Source organism: Rousettus aegyptiacus, unplaced genomic scaffold, assembly GCF_014176215.1.
Source record: "Rousettus aegyptiacus isolate mRouAeg1 unplaced genomic scaffold, mRouAeg1.p scaffold_m13_p_8, whole genome shotgun sequence".
Classification (NCBI taxonomy): domain Eukaryota; kingdom Metazoa; phylum Chordata; class Mammalia; order Chiroptera; family Pteropodidae; genus Rousettus; species Rousettus aegyptiacus.
The window spans coordinates 93,697,891-93,709,793 of NW_023416311.1; positions in this window are offsets into that span (position 1 = coordinate 93,697,891).

Sequence of the window (11,903 nt, forward strand, 5' to 3'; positions counted from 1 at the left end):
AAATTTAAATTAATAAGTTAACAGATGAGAAAACATCCACTCCACACACACACATACACAAACAAACAACACCTGGCACAAATCTCAATGCAGTAAAAAACAATAAAGGTGAGTTTCTTCCTCAACTTCCCTATTCCCCCACCAAATGTTTCCTATGCTTCATAATTTTACTGCAAGAATCCCCTGTTGAGTTCATTTATTTAAAACTTCAAGGTTTTTGGTAAACATGATAACAGAGGGCCTAGTTCTTTGATTAAACTTCAAGTGATTATAATTGAATATCCATGAATAGTCTTTCGCAGAAGGGCCAATGGGAGGTATAGTGGAGTAGGTCAAAGTGTGTCATGTCCTACACTTGATCTGCTAAAACCTTTGTTTCAATGAACTTTCACTCAAGTGTTGCAAAAGGAAATGAAACATGATGTGTTGATGGAGAGTTTGCTCAATATGTTTTCTTTTTCAAAATACACTATTTTTTTTCAGGACTATCCTAATCCTAGCAAGAAGTTAGTAATAATTATAACTGACTGCATTCACCTTGTGCAATTAACTGGATAATTGCATGAATACGAACATTGCTTTGGCCAGCCTTTCCCCCATATAATTCTGCAGGGGACATCCTCTTCAGCTGCAGTGTATTCTTTTGGGATCTAATTATGATGTCTCTTGGAATCTGGCCTGAGTACAAGAATTCAAGCTGGTTTTCCAGGGTGGAGACCATGCCGAAATCCCAACTGGAATCCCTGGAATCCAGTTGTAAACATCATGCTATTCAACTGCTTTGTAATGGAGTAATCCATTATGATTTTATTTTACACACTAAAATTGAAGGCTAAAATATGTCTTCACTATCCAACTTCTCCCTCAGCTAACCTGAGTGTTGACATACTTACTGAGTGTTGACTGACATGTTTGTAAGATTGATAGGCCCTATTGTGCTGTTAATGAGACAAGGTAATTGCTCTTGGTATGGAGTTACAGGAGATTGGGTAACAGAATCCAGCCTGGAAGAAGGGCCAACATAGCTAATTTAGAATTAAAAATTATTTCTTCCCAAGGTGAAAGAAACTTGTAGTGATGGTTCAAACTTCTGAAGCACCGGCAAGAAAAGTTGAAGGTGTGTAAACCACCACTCTACATTTTATCTTAGAAGAAGTAAGTGAAGGTGCGTATTACTTTTTATATTTCCTCAGCTTGTTTTAGTAAGGCTTCAGAAAGGAACCCCTGATGTTGATAGCCACAGCATCGAAGGGAATTATGCTTTCATGGATTACAGTTTTCGATTTCACTGAAGACAAAGTACTATCATAAATCATTCATTATCTAAACTCATCTTTTTCTTTAAATGATGAAATATTCACCAGAGGGAAGGGATGTGGAGGAGTGGTATATGGAGTGAACAAATATGTAGTTGAGAACAGGTATTAATGAATCAGTCTGGTTATTTAGTTGTAGTTGTATACTTGATCCTCTAGATTAGAGCGATGGCATCTTCTTGCTTTCGGTAAGGCCTGGATGACCTAACAGCTCTCTGTTTTGCTTCTCAGTCCTTCTTTTAACTTGCATAACAAAAATTTCTCTATTACATTCCTACATACCTATTTTCTTGGTTGCACCCTGACTAATGGGAATGGGTTTCGTTTTATTGATGGAAAAAGTAAGAAACAGTTGAAGAAGAGAAACAGATGACATGTATATTTTAGGAGCGGCCTCTGAGCTGTTACTTTCTTCCTCCTGCTGTATCCTTTAGTCACCACTCACTCTCAGTGGTTTGGAGGACCTGAGGCGGACACCTGAATTTGTCAAGTCTTCAGTGGTGGTTTTCATTACAGAGTCTTATTCCTGTTCAGTCATTTGACTTCCATTTAGTTGTTTTCCTCCAAGAGGATTTAGAATTTGTCCACCGGAGGGCCCCTATATTTTTCTGTTAATGTAATACATGAAGAAGAAAGAATGAATTCTTAACAGTTCAGTGTGAAAAATTAAATATTCAGTCTAAATGAATTTTTTTGTTCCCCCATAGAGCAGCATTTATGAAATTCAGACTTCATTTAGCATGTGTTTTTGCTTCTCTGACCAAATCATAATATTAATAATTTTTCTGCGTACACTTTGGCTGAAATTTTCTCCATAAATAAAGCTCCTACTAAAATGACTTCCTTAATATGATGTTAGATGTGATTAGTTCAGTGCAAAACCACAGAAAAATAATATTTATATGATCAACACTGTAACGGTTATACCTCAGATATGATCCAGTCATCTGAGTGCTCTATAGAAAGCAATGCAAATGCTCTTTACATCTCTGCCTTTAAAGAGATCTAAAGAAATTATGATGGTCTCAGCTTCTTTATCGTAAAGGTTGATCATTCGGGAAATTTTGTTAAAGAATGATTTACTGAGTTGGATCATAGAGAAATTATAAAATAAGTATGATATCCAACAATTTGTCCTCTTTATGCTAATAAAAACCCAGCATAATTGTATGTCTTTTTAAAATCGATATTTTCTTTGGTTTTAAAGTACATGCAGTGTTAAAGCCGTTAGTCATTTGAAAGACAATCCAGTGTCAAACATTTTGTAGAAGTTGGAGAACTGAGGGCCAAGGCAGAAACCGGGATGGATATTGTACGTATCTCTGAGACAATCCTGAATGATTAGTTGCCTCCAATTTAAAGAATTCATGTTTCATACAAAAAACATCAACTTAAATAGAACTCAGATGACCTAGGACTGACTTTACGAACACCTTTACGTGAATTAAAATCAGAACATGCAAAGCCAGGCAGAGGCAATCAAATGAATAGAGGAGCTTTCTTTGGCTCCCAGGACTTGGGCAGCCAGATGCATTAATGCTCTGTGGGCATACATGCATGAAAAGCCTAATGTACGTGTCAGGTGCCAGGCCGGTGGTGATGGTGTATTAAAAATTGTCCAACAGGTAGTAACACAAATCCAGGCTTCTTGTAAAATCAGCTTACATGTTTTTTTGGTAGGAACCAACAGTGGGCTGGACAGTTAATGAGCTCCGGAGCTGTTTATTGGTTGGTTGCTCCTGAGGAGTAGTTCAGTCATGCCGCGATGCTGCTTGGGTGGTTCTGGAAACCCACCCAGCTTCAGTGCCCATTTATCCCGTAGTATTGTGGATATTTCCATTGAGCCAGATGTCTGCAATTTTTTAGGGGATTCATCGCATGGAAATTGGTGGAGTTTGTTTGTGCCTTCATTTCCTTATCGCATTTTGTTGGCTGGAAAGGGGGTGGGATGTATTGGATCAGCTAGATGGCATTAGGTCAGAGGCAGATGGGAAAAGATGGTCTTTGTTAAGGGGTCTCGGCCAATTTGCAAAGGTTGTGCTGAGAGGCTGAAAGATAAGCAAACTTAGCAAGTGCAGGGAGAGGAAGCAGCACTTCCTCCAGGCAGTTCTCAGAACTGTTTCTAAGCTGTTTACTTCCTATTTTGATACCTACAGCAACAAGAAACAAGGTCTCTGGACCAGCCTTTGACTGGCCTTGTCCTGAGCTTGTTTATTCACTCTTTCTGTCAGGAAGCAATTGTGATAAGGCCTCTGGCACTGCTCTGGAAAATTTTTTTTCCATTTTGTGTGTGGCTTTTGATTGATCATGTTGTGAACACAGAGCTCTATTCTTGGATTGATTTATTAACGAGGTTCAAAGAACCTCCACCATTTAGAGGGTTTTTTTTCCCTTTTACTTAAGGAGAAAGGCATTATTTTCATTTCCAAAATAAGGGCATTTTCCAAGCTTTCATATCAAAAATGATGAAGATGGAGGGGTCCTGTTTCTAGGGATCAGTGCACTCACATCAAGATGTATTATATATGTGTACACTTGACATCTGATTAATTGTCCTGGAGTAGATTTATTTGTTTTTTGTTTTTTGTTTTTTGTTTTTCTGCTGAGAAACTGGAAGGTGAACGGCTTCTTAAAGAAAATACTTGTTTGAACAACTCATTTTGAGGCTCTAGAATCTATTCAAAGGGTTTTTATTATTTTATTATACTTTAGGGAGATCGCTTTTTTCCTCCACCTTAAAACCGTTTCCCTCCTCCGGCCCTTCCTTTGCAATAGCCTAGCTCTGTACCATGTTTATTCTGAGTTGTTGATTTGGTATTGGATTGGGTTTCTATATGGACTGCCTGTGTTGGACCAGGAATTTGATTTGCTTGGCCCTTCTTCAAATATTGTCAGCACCCTGTGCATTTGGGCTCTATAAAAATATGAAATAATAACCACATTTATGAGCTGAAAATAGCTTCTCACCACAGTTACTTCTCAGTGGACAACAGCAATTTCCACATTTGAAAAGCAACCAATATTAAACATCTTTCATTATCTCTATGCTTCTTGCAATAAAACTACCATAATGAGAAATTGGAAACATCTTATTTCTCTGTTTTATGAAGCTAGCAAACCAATTAATGCTTTTCAAAGTCGAAATAAAAGAAATACACCCTCCGCCCTGTAGTCAGAATGCTTAGGCGGAAAATTCATGTTATCGAGCACCTGGTATCACTCATCATGTTTATTTTTCCTTTTCTACCTTGACCAATAACAGAGGAACAAGGAAAGCAGACCACTGATGAGATTAGTTTCTTTAAAAAAAAAAAAAGTGTGATATCCCTATAACTCAGAGCAGCTTTGGTTTCTGGGAAATACCATCTCAAATTTTGAGGGATCATAGGATAAGGCAACAATGGCATACCTGATTAAACAAACAAGGTGGGCGTGAGGGGCAGTTATACAGGACATCTGGTAATGACCAGTGAGATCCTTTTATGAAGTCATTTATTCCGTATGTCCAGATGTCGTGTCAGATCCACAAATGTTAGTCCAAGGACCGTTGCTGTTTTGTTCTCAAATTCCTACCATCTGTAATAAAGTGGGACATGATAGTGAGTTTCTCAGAAGACTAAGTTTTTAAAAAGTATTTGATTACTTTCTGTTAATAGAGGTTAAATGCCTTTTATGAAATGGTTGTGACTCAATAGTCATATGTTTTCTGTCTTTACTTGAAAAAACAGAAAAATATGACATTCCAGTGTTGATCACCAGAGTTTCTATTGAGATGTAAAATTGCATTGTCTTAGACATTTTTCTTTCATTCGTGCGAGTCAACAGGTATTTACCTGTAAGGAGATAGCAGTGGTTCTGAGCAGGCACCTCTGATATCCCCAGTAGAGCCTGGAAAGAACATGGTGATTCGCATATATGAACAAATATGCTGATGAGCAACAACAACAAAAAGTGGTTGATCTGACACCAAATGAGTAAAATTTTACAAATGTTCAATGGAGCACATCATAAACGAAGGTGTTAGGGTATTTGCTGGGACCCAAGAGAAGAGAAAAGTTGTCCATGACTGGGTATAAGCTAACAAGCAGGCTTTCTGAAGGTGACAGCCTTGGTACATGTCCTCCATCTTACCTCTGGTGCCCATGCCTATAGCAGATCACTGACTGTCAAATATAGGGCAGCTGCCCTGACTCCAGCAGCAGCACAAGCCCCTGTCCTATATTCAGACTCTATTCACAGGGGCAGCTTCCCTGGGTCAATAAACAGCTCATTGATTTTAAGAGCAAGATCTGTAAGCTGAACTCTTCCAGAATGGACTTCGTAGGTAATGATATAGTATTTCGAGATCCGATGTTATTTATCATATTATGGTATAGTGCATGGTGAGGCATTGAACTGCAAAACCAGGAGACCTGGGGTCTCATTTCAGTTCTGTTTCTAATTTGCTGGTGTAATTTCTCTGGGCCTCAGCTTGCTTACTCATTTGTAAATTGACAGAGTTGTACTAGGTATATGTTTCTAGTTAGAGTCTATTCCCCATCTGTGTCAGGCTCTAAATGCTTGTAGAAATGCAGATTCCTGGGCCCACCTGGTCCCATATTTAATAAGGATTTTGCGTTGTGGCCCTGCAATCTGAATGTGTAACACTCTCCACCTCTAGGTGATTCTTATATAAGTAAAACTTTAAGAAATATGCTATTCAACTAAATAACTCTCTAAAGTTCCTTCGTATTCGTGAATCTTCTAACATTCAGGTTAGTGCTTCAAAAATAAAACCTCTTCCTCCCCTGTGAGAAGGCTGAAGTATGTTCAAGGGTATTTTGTCCAACTAAACTCTTTTGCAGATAAAACATTTGGAACTGAGTTATCTCCAGTACTTTAGGTTAGGAAGGTTGCCTACATCACAGAGATAAATTAAAACAATGCCCTTGTGGGGGAAAAACTTCACAAGGTTTTGAAAACACAAATGGCCTTCTACTACATTTCCCTACAGTTACCTTTAAAAAAATCCCTTGAAGTTCTAATTTTCTCTTTGTGGGTGATTGGTCGGTCTGTGCCTGGACTTCACAGCCAAGTGATTTAGCTCTTTAGGCTTTGGTTCAACGCTGGTGAGGATTCAGTTCTTTCTTGACTTGTACAGATGAAATATTTGAGTTACAAGCTACATAAAACCATTTGGTAGGGATTGTAGCTAGGGAAAGTCAGTTCACAGTCTGACACCTCATAAAGCCTTATTTTAGAGTCTGTTGGGTTTGGTATATATAATTTTTTTTTTTTTTTGGTCTTAAGCACCTGGATATGGGTTTTTCTCTTTCTGGCTGACAAAACAAAACAGAGTTCCATTAATTTTTCTCTTTTAAACACTTTATGATCTTTGTCTCATTTTATTTGGACTTGATGGAGCTAGCTAGGATCATTGGAAGTACAAAGCACCTGGAAGAGCTTGGGTGCAACCTGATGAATCTGAACTTCGTGTTTCCTTTCTCCAGCATATGCAATGGTGATTCTCAAGAAGGGACGATTTGCCTTCTAGGGAACATTTGACACTAAATGGAATTATGTTTACTTGTCATTATTGGGGCAATGCTACTGACATCTCCTGAGCAGAGCTCAGGGATGCTGCTAAACAGCTACAATGCACAGGTTAGCTTCCCCTTCGCCCAACAAAATATTATCTGGCTCAAAATGTCATAGTCCCAAGGTCGAACAATGCTAATATGCAGTAACTAGTAATAATCTATATATTCTGGGATAGGAGCATATCTATAAAGCCGGAGGAATGGAGGAGCAAAGGAAGGATGACTTTGACATGTAGTGCTAGACACAACTCGAAATGAAAATAAAGTCTAATTAATTCCTGGGACAGGTTCAGGCTCAATAACAGGATTTGAAAGGGAGCCAGGAGGGAACTATAGGCTGGGTTGAGTATAAAGAGGTAAGCCCATTAATTTTAGGCCAGGCAAGGACAAAGAAAAGCTTCATTTGTTAACAAAGATATTTTAAACATCTTAGCAGAGTTTATCTTTCTGATGAGAGCAATTTTAAGAAAAAATATATTTTTTCTTTTCAAAGTTACATTTTGAAGATTCTAGAATACTTCAGATCTAGAATATCTCCCCATCTCTTCAAGTTTTCTTAGGCTATTAAAAGCAACAAGCGTTTAGCCACTAGCTACAGTGGGAGTTTGATTGAGGGTACTCGTTTCTATTGGCATCCCTCTACTCTCTGCCTCCACTGATGGTTTTCTCTGCTCTACCAGTAATCCATTTTCTTTTCTTCCCTGTGCACCAGAAAACTCCCTTGCGTCCTGGTTTCGATGTAGATTTGACTAATGAGAGACACCAGCAAGAAACTGGAGGGCAGGAGAAAAAAGTGGTCCAAGCTATCTATCCTAGTTCTCCATCCTTGCTGCTTCCCAACATTCTGGCTGTGGCTACTCCTCTGAGATCCCCGTTTCTTTGGGGCAGCCGTTCTTCCTCCAGGGTTGGTGGGCTCTGGAAACCCTGTTTCCACTCCTTGTTCCTTCAGACATAGGTGTCGTGAAGGCTTTTCCCTCTTTCTAGGCCCTAGATACCTCCCCATCTCTTTTTGGTTCTTTTGACTTGGAATGCTGCTCTATAAATAGTCCCTTCATTCAGTTCTTTTCAGTAAAGCCCTCTTCAGTGGGCCATCTGTTTGGTGCTCAGCCTCTCACTAATGCAGCACCTATCAAATTTTTAGTGGAAGGTTGTTGATTTTATATGAAATAGTCATGTAGTATTGAACTGGAGGTTAGAAGACTTGACTTCTTGTCCTAGTAATTCTTTTAAATATCTCTTTCCTTATAAAAACCCATTGAGCCTTAGTCCCTCATCTATTGTATCAGGGTAAAAGTGTGTCTTATCTTATATGGATGTCATGAGAATGAAAGTAATAAATAAATAAATAATAAATAAAATGTGAAAACATTAAGCTCTGAAAATTGGAAGCTACCTGGCATATTGGCAAGGAGATCAGCAACATGTATTATAATTCTAGTCCCCAATTATTTAGGACTCTTAACTGTGTATATATTTTGGCTCTCTTGGACTTCTTTCGCTCATAATAAACATGCTGATTATATTAGGGGATCTTCCTGGTTTCTCCTAACTTCAAAAAATTCACAGTCTTTATATTCTGTTCTCATTTTTTTTAAGACTATTTGGCAGCATGAACTATATTAATAAAAGAATATAGAATATAAAACTGGAATAATAAAGGCTCTCTAAAGAAAAGAAAATGTGGAATACAGAAAGTTAAAACAATGGATCTAACCTCTATGTGGTTACAAAGGGAAGAATCGGAACAATTGGGTAGATGTTACGGGAGATAGGTGTAAGTACAAGGAATAGAAAAGCCCTTCAGTTCTTTGGGCAGGTTCGGTGACGGAGTGGGATAGGCCGGTTTTTAGGGCGATGACTTCCCCATCACTGGGATTGTTCAAGTCAGAAACATATTTACTTATTTCTCAGGAATACCGTTAAAGAAGCTTCCTGTGACGATGTAAGATTGGACATTGTAGTCCAAACTTTCATGATTTTATAGAGTAATGGTTGCCTAAGTTATAAAGATGGATTATTCAGGAGAAGAACCATGATTCTTTTTTTTTTTTTTAAGAAAAGAAGACAATAGCAACAGAAAAGGAGGTGTAAAGCATTATTATGTACGTAAGATACTGTCATGCGTTTTGTGTGTTTGCAGAGAAGCAGAAACAATGAGCAGGGTTTCAATTCTAGCAAAAAAATATTATTATTTTTTTTAAGGTATTGGAAAACATCCATTGTAATAGTAATTAAACTCTCTACAGCAGAGGACTTCTAACTCATTTTATAAGTGTTTAATAAACTCCTATATATCAAACATATGCTGAAATCGAATAGTGACTGGGTTTTAAAAAGGCATGTAGATTTTAGGAGAAAAAAAGATAAACTGCACTAAATGCTGTTTTTATGTTTAGCATTTCCTAGAGAGGGACACCCTTGTAAAAGTGGTGATTTGGCTTTGATATCATTAAACTCCTTTTTTAGTTACCTGCCTCCTTTAAGCACCCGTTTCTTATTCATCTGACGAATATTTATTAAATATCTACCAAATACAGGTACTGTTTAAGGCTATAAGGACACATCAATGAACAAAAATGTGATTATTGTCTTGAATCTACATTTTGTTTCTGATTCTCTAAATTCTAAAATGAGTCTACGTCATCAGAGGCTCAGCCTGCGCCTGTCTCTGCAACACACATCAATATATTGTCAGCTCTGTTTCTCACATATAATTGAGGTAAGTGGAAAGCATGTCAAGTCTGGCCAAAGGTGGAGAGCCTGAGCATCAGCATTTAATATACTGGCAACATTCACGTCTCTTCACTTTAACATTAAATAGGAATGGATGTACTTTATGAATACATGGTGTTATGGACTGAATTGTGTCCCCGTACAAATTCATACATTGAAGTACTAAGTCCCAGCACCTCAGAAAGTGATTGTACTTGGAAACGGGACCCCATGTAAAATAAGGTCATATCATTGTGGCCTCATCCAATATGACTTGTGTCCTTATAAGAAGAGGACATTAGGACAAAGACACGTACAGAGGAAAGACCATGTGAAGACAGAGCAAATTGCTATCTAAAAGCCAAGGAGCAAAACTTAGAAGAAACCAACACTACGAACACTTTGATTTTGGACTTCTAGTCTCCGGAACTGTGAGAAAACGAATTTCTGTTGTTTAAGCCACCTAGTCTGTGGTATTTGTTACAGCAGCTCTAGCAAACTAACACACATGGTAAAGGGTACTCAGTAGCACATGATTTCTTCTTATATAGACGTGAGGCTGCCTATACATTCTCTTCCCCTCACGGTGCTTTATACCACTGACGATGGAACGTGACACCTGGAAACTACACCCACAGGGTCTCAGACTTTCCAGGTGCTGGCATTACATGTCAGTGCATACAGTCTTCCAGCATGTCAGCACCTCCCTGAGTAGCTGGAGGAGCAGGGATTAGTAATGATTATTATTTTAAGTTTCTGTTTAGAGACATCCTGCTGAGATACGTGCAAAAGAGAGATCCGGTACATTGCCGTAGGCACGTTTCAGCCTTCAGAATGCAAAATCTGCCCCTGAATCTAATTAGATATGGGGTCAAAGTAAAGAGTTTCCTTCCCCAAATTGACTGTGGGAGATTTGTATATTTATTTGCGGGAAATGGGTCAGCTGATAGGACCAGCCAGCCTACAGGCTCGAAACTGTGATTTATATTTTGGTGGGAGAAGCAGCAACTTTGGAAACTCAAATTCTTCTAAATACTATATGATCCTGGTTCTAGTTGGCCAGGCCCTTCCGAGGCAACATTCCATATCGGCAGTGATTTCTGCAGACGGCCTGCAGCCTGCAGCCTGGACATGGCATGCCTTTCTTCTCCCACCTCCCGCATGCACACCTTGAGGGCTTGACAGAGCCCACTCGCCACAGCGGCCCCATAAAGAAGACTTTGTTAACTGTCGATTTATGGTGATGATGAGGAGGTGCTATTTGTTCTGAAAAGGCTGCTTTAGAAGTGGAAGAAATAGCTGTAGGCAGAAGCATTTTCAGGAAGGTCATTCTGGGCCAAAAGCCGTTGGGGATGTAGCATGAAGAAGAAAAGCTCGAACGGATGAGGAGGGGCCTGGATTTAAGTCCTCTTCTAGCATAAGAACACTGGGATTGGACAGGTCATTCCAACCCAGTGTCTCCTCCTAAGAAATCCAGCCTGAAGAAAGTAAGAATGGTAGAGATTTACATAGCACTTAACTCTACTCAGGCGCCAAATGTTGTACATTTATTGTAACTCAGTGAGTCCTCCTCAGGCGTCCTAGAAGCTTATTTTCTTAGAACTCTAAAATGTCCCCCAAGATTCCTGTCCCCTTGTGTATATATACCCTGAATGATCTGCCCCATCCTCCAAACATACACATACTTGAGTGTGAACATGCAGGACTTATGTATATAATATATTATATATATATGAAGGCTATCACTTTGTGATTATTTTACTTTATAAGGTGCAAGAATTTCATAGATGTTATTAAGATCCCTAAAGAGAGATTATCCTGGGTGGGCCTGACCTAATCAGGTGAGCCCTTAAAAGGATGGGCCTGAAGGAAGAAACTCGAAGAGTAAGAGGGATTCTCTGCTGACCTGGATGTAGCAGACTGCTGTCAGGCCATGCGGCAGGGAGCAGCAGGCAGCCTGTAGAAGACGAGCATGGCCCCTTGATTTACAGTTAACAAAGTGGAAACCTCAGCCATACGATCACAAGCAAATGGCTCCAAGGAGCTTAGAAGCAGATCTTTCCCTAGGGAAGACTGCAGAGGAATATGTATCCAGCTGATGTCTTGATTTCAGCCTGGTGAGACCCTAAGCGGAGGCACTAAAATGTGCCTGACTCTGACCCATGGAAACTATGAGATAATACATTTGCGTTATTTTAAGCCACTAAATTTGTGTCCGCAGGAACTTTTAAGTCTGTGGTAATTTGTTATGCAGCAATAGAAAATTAATACACCTGTGTATATTACTTACATTTTA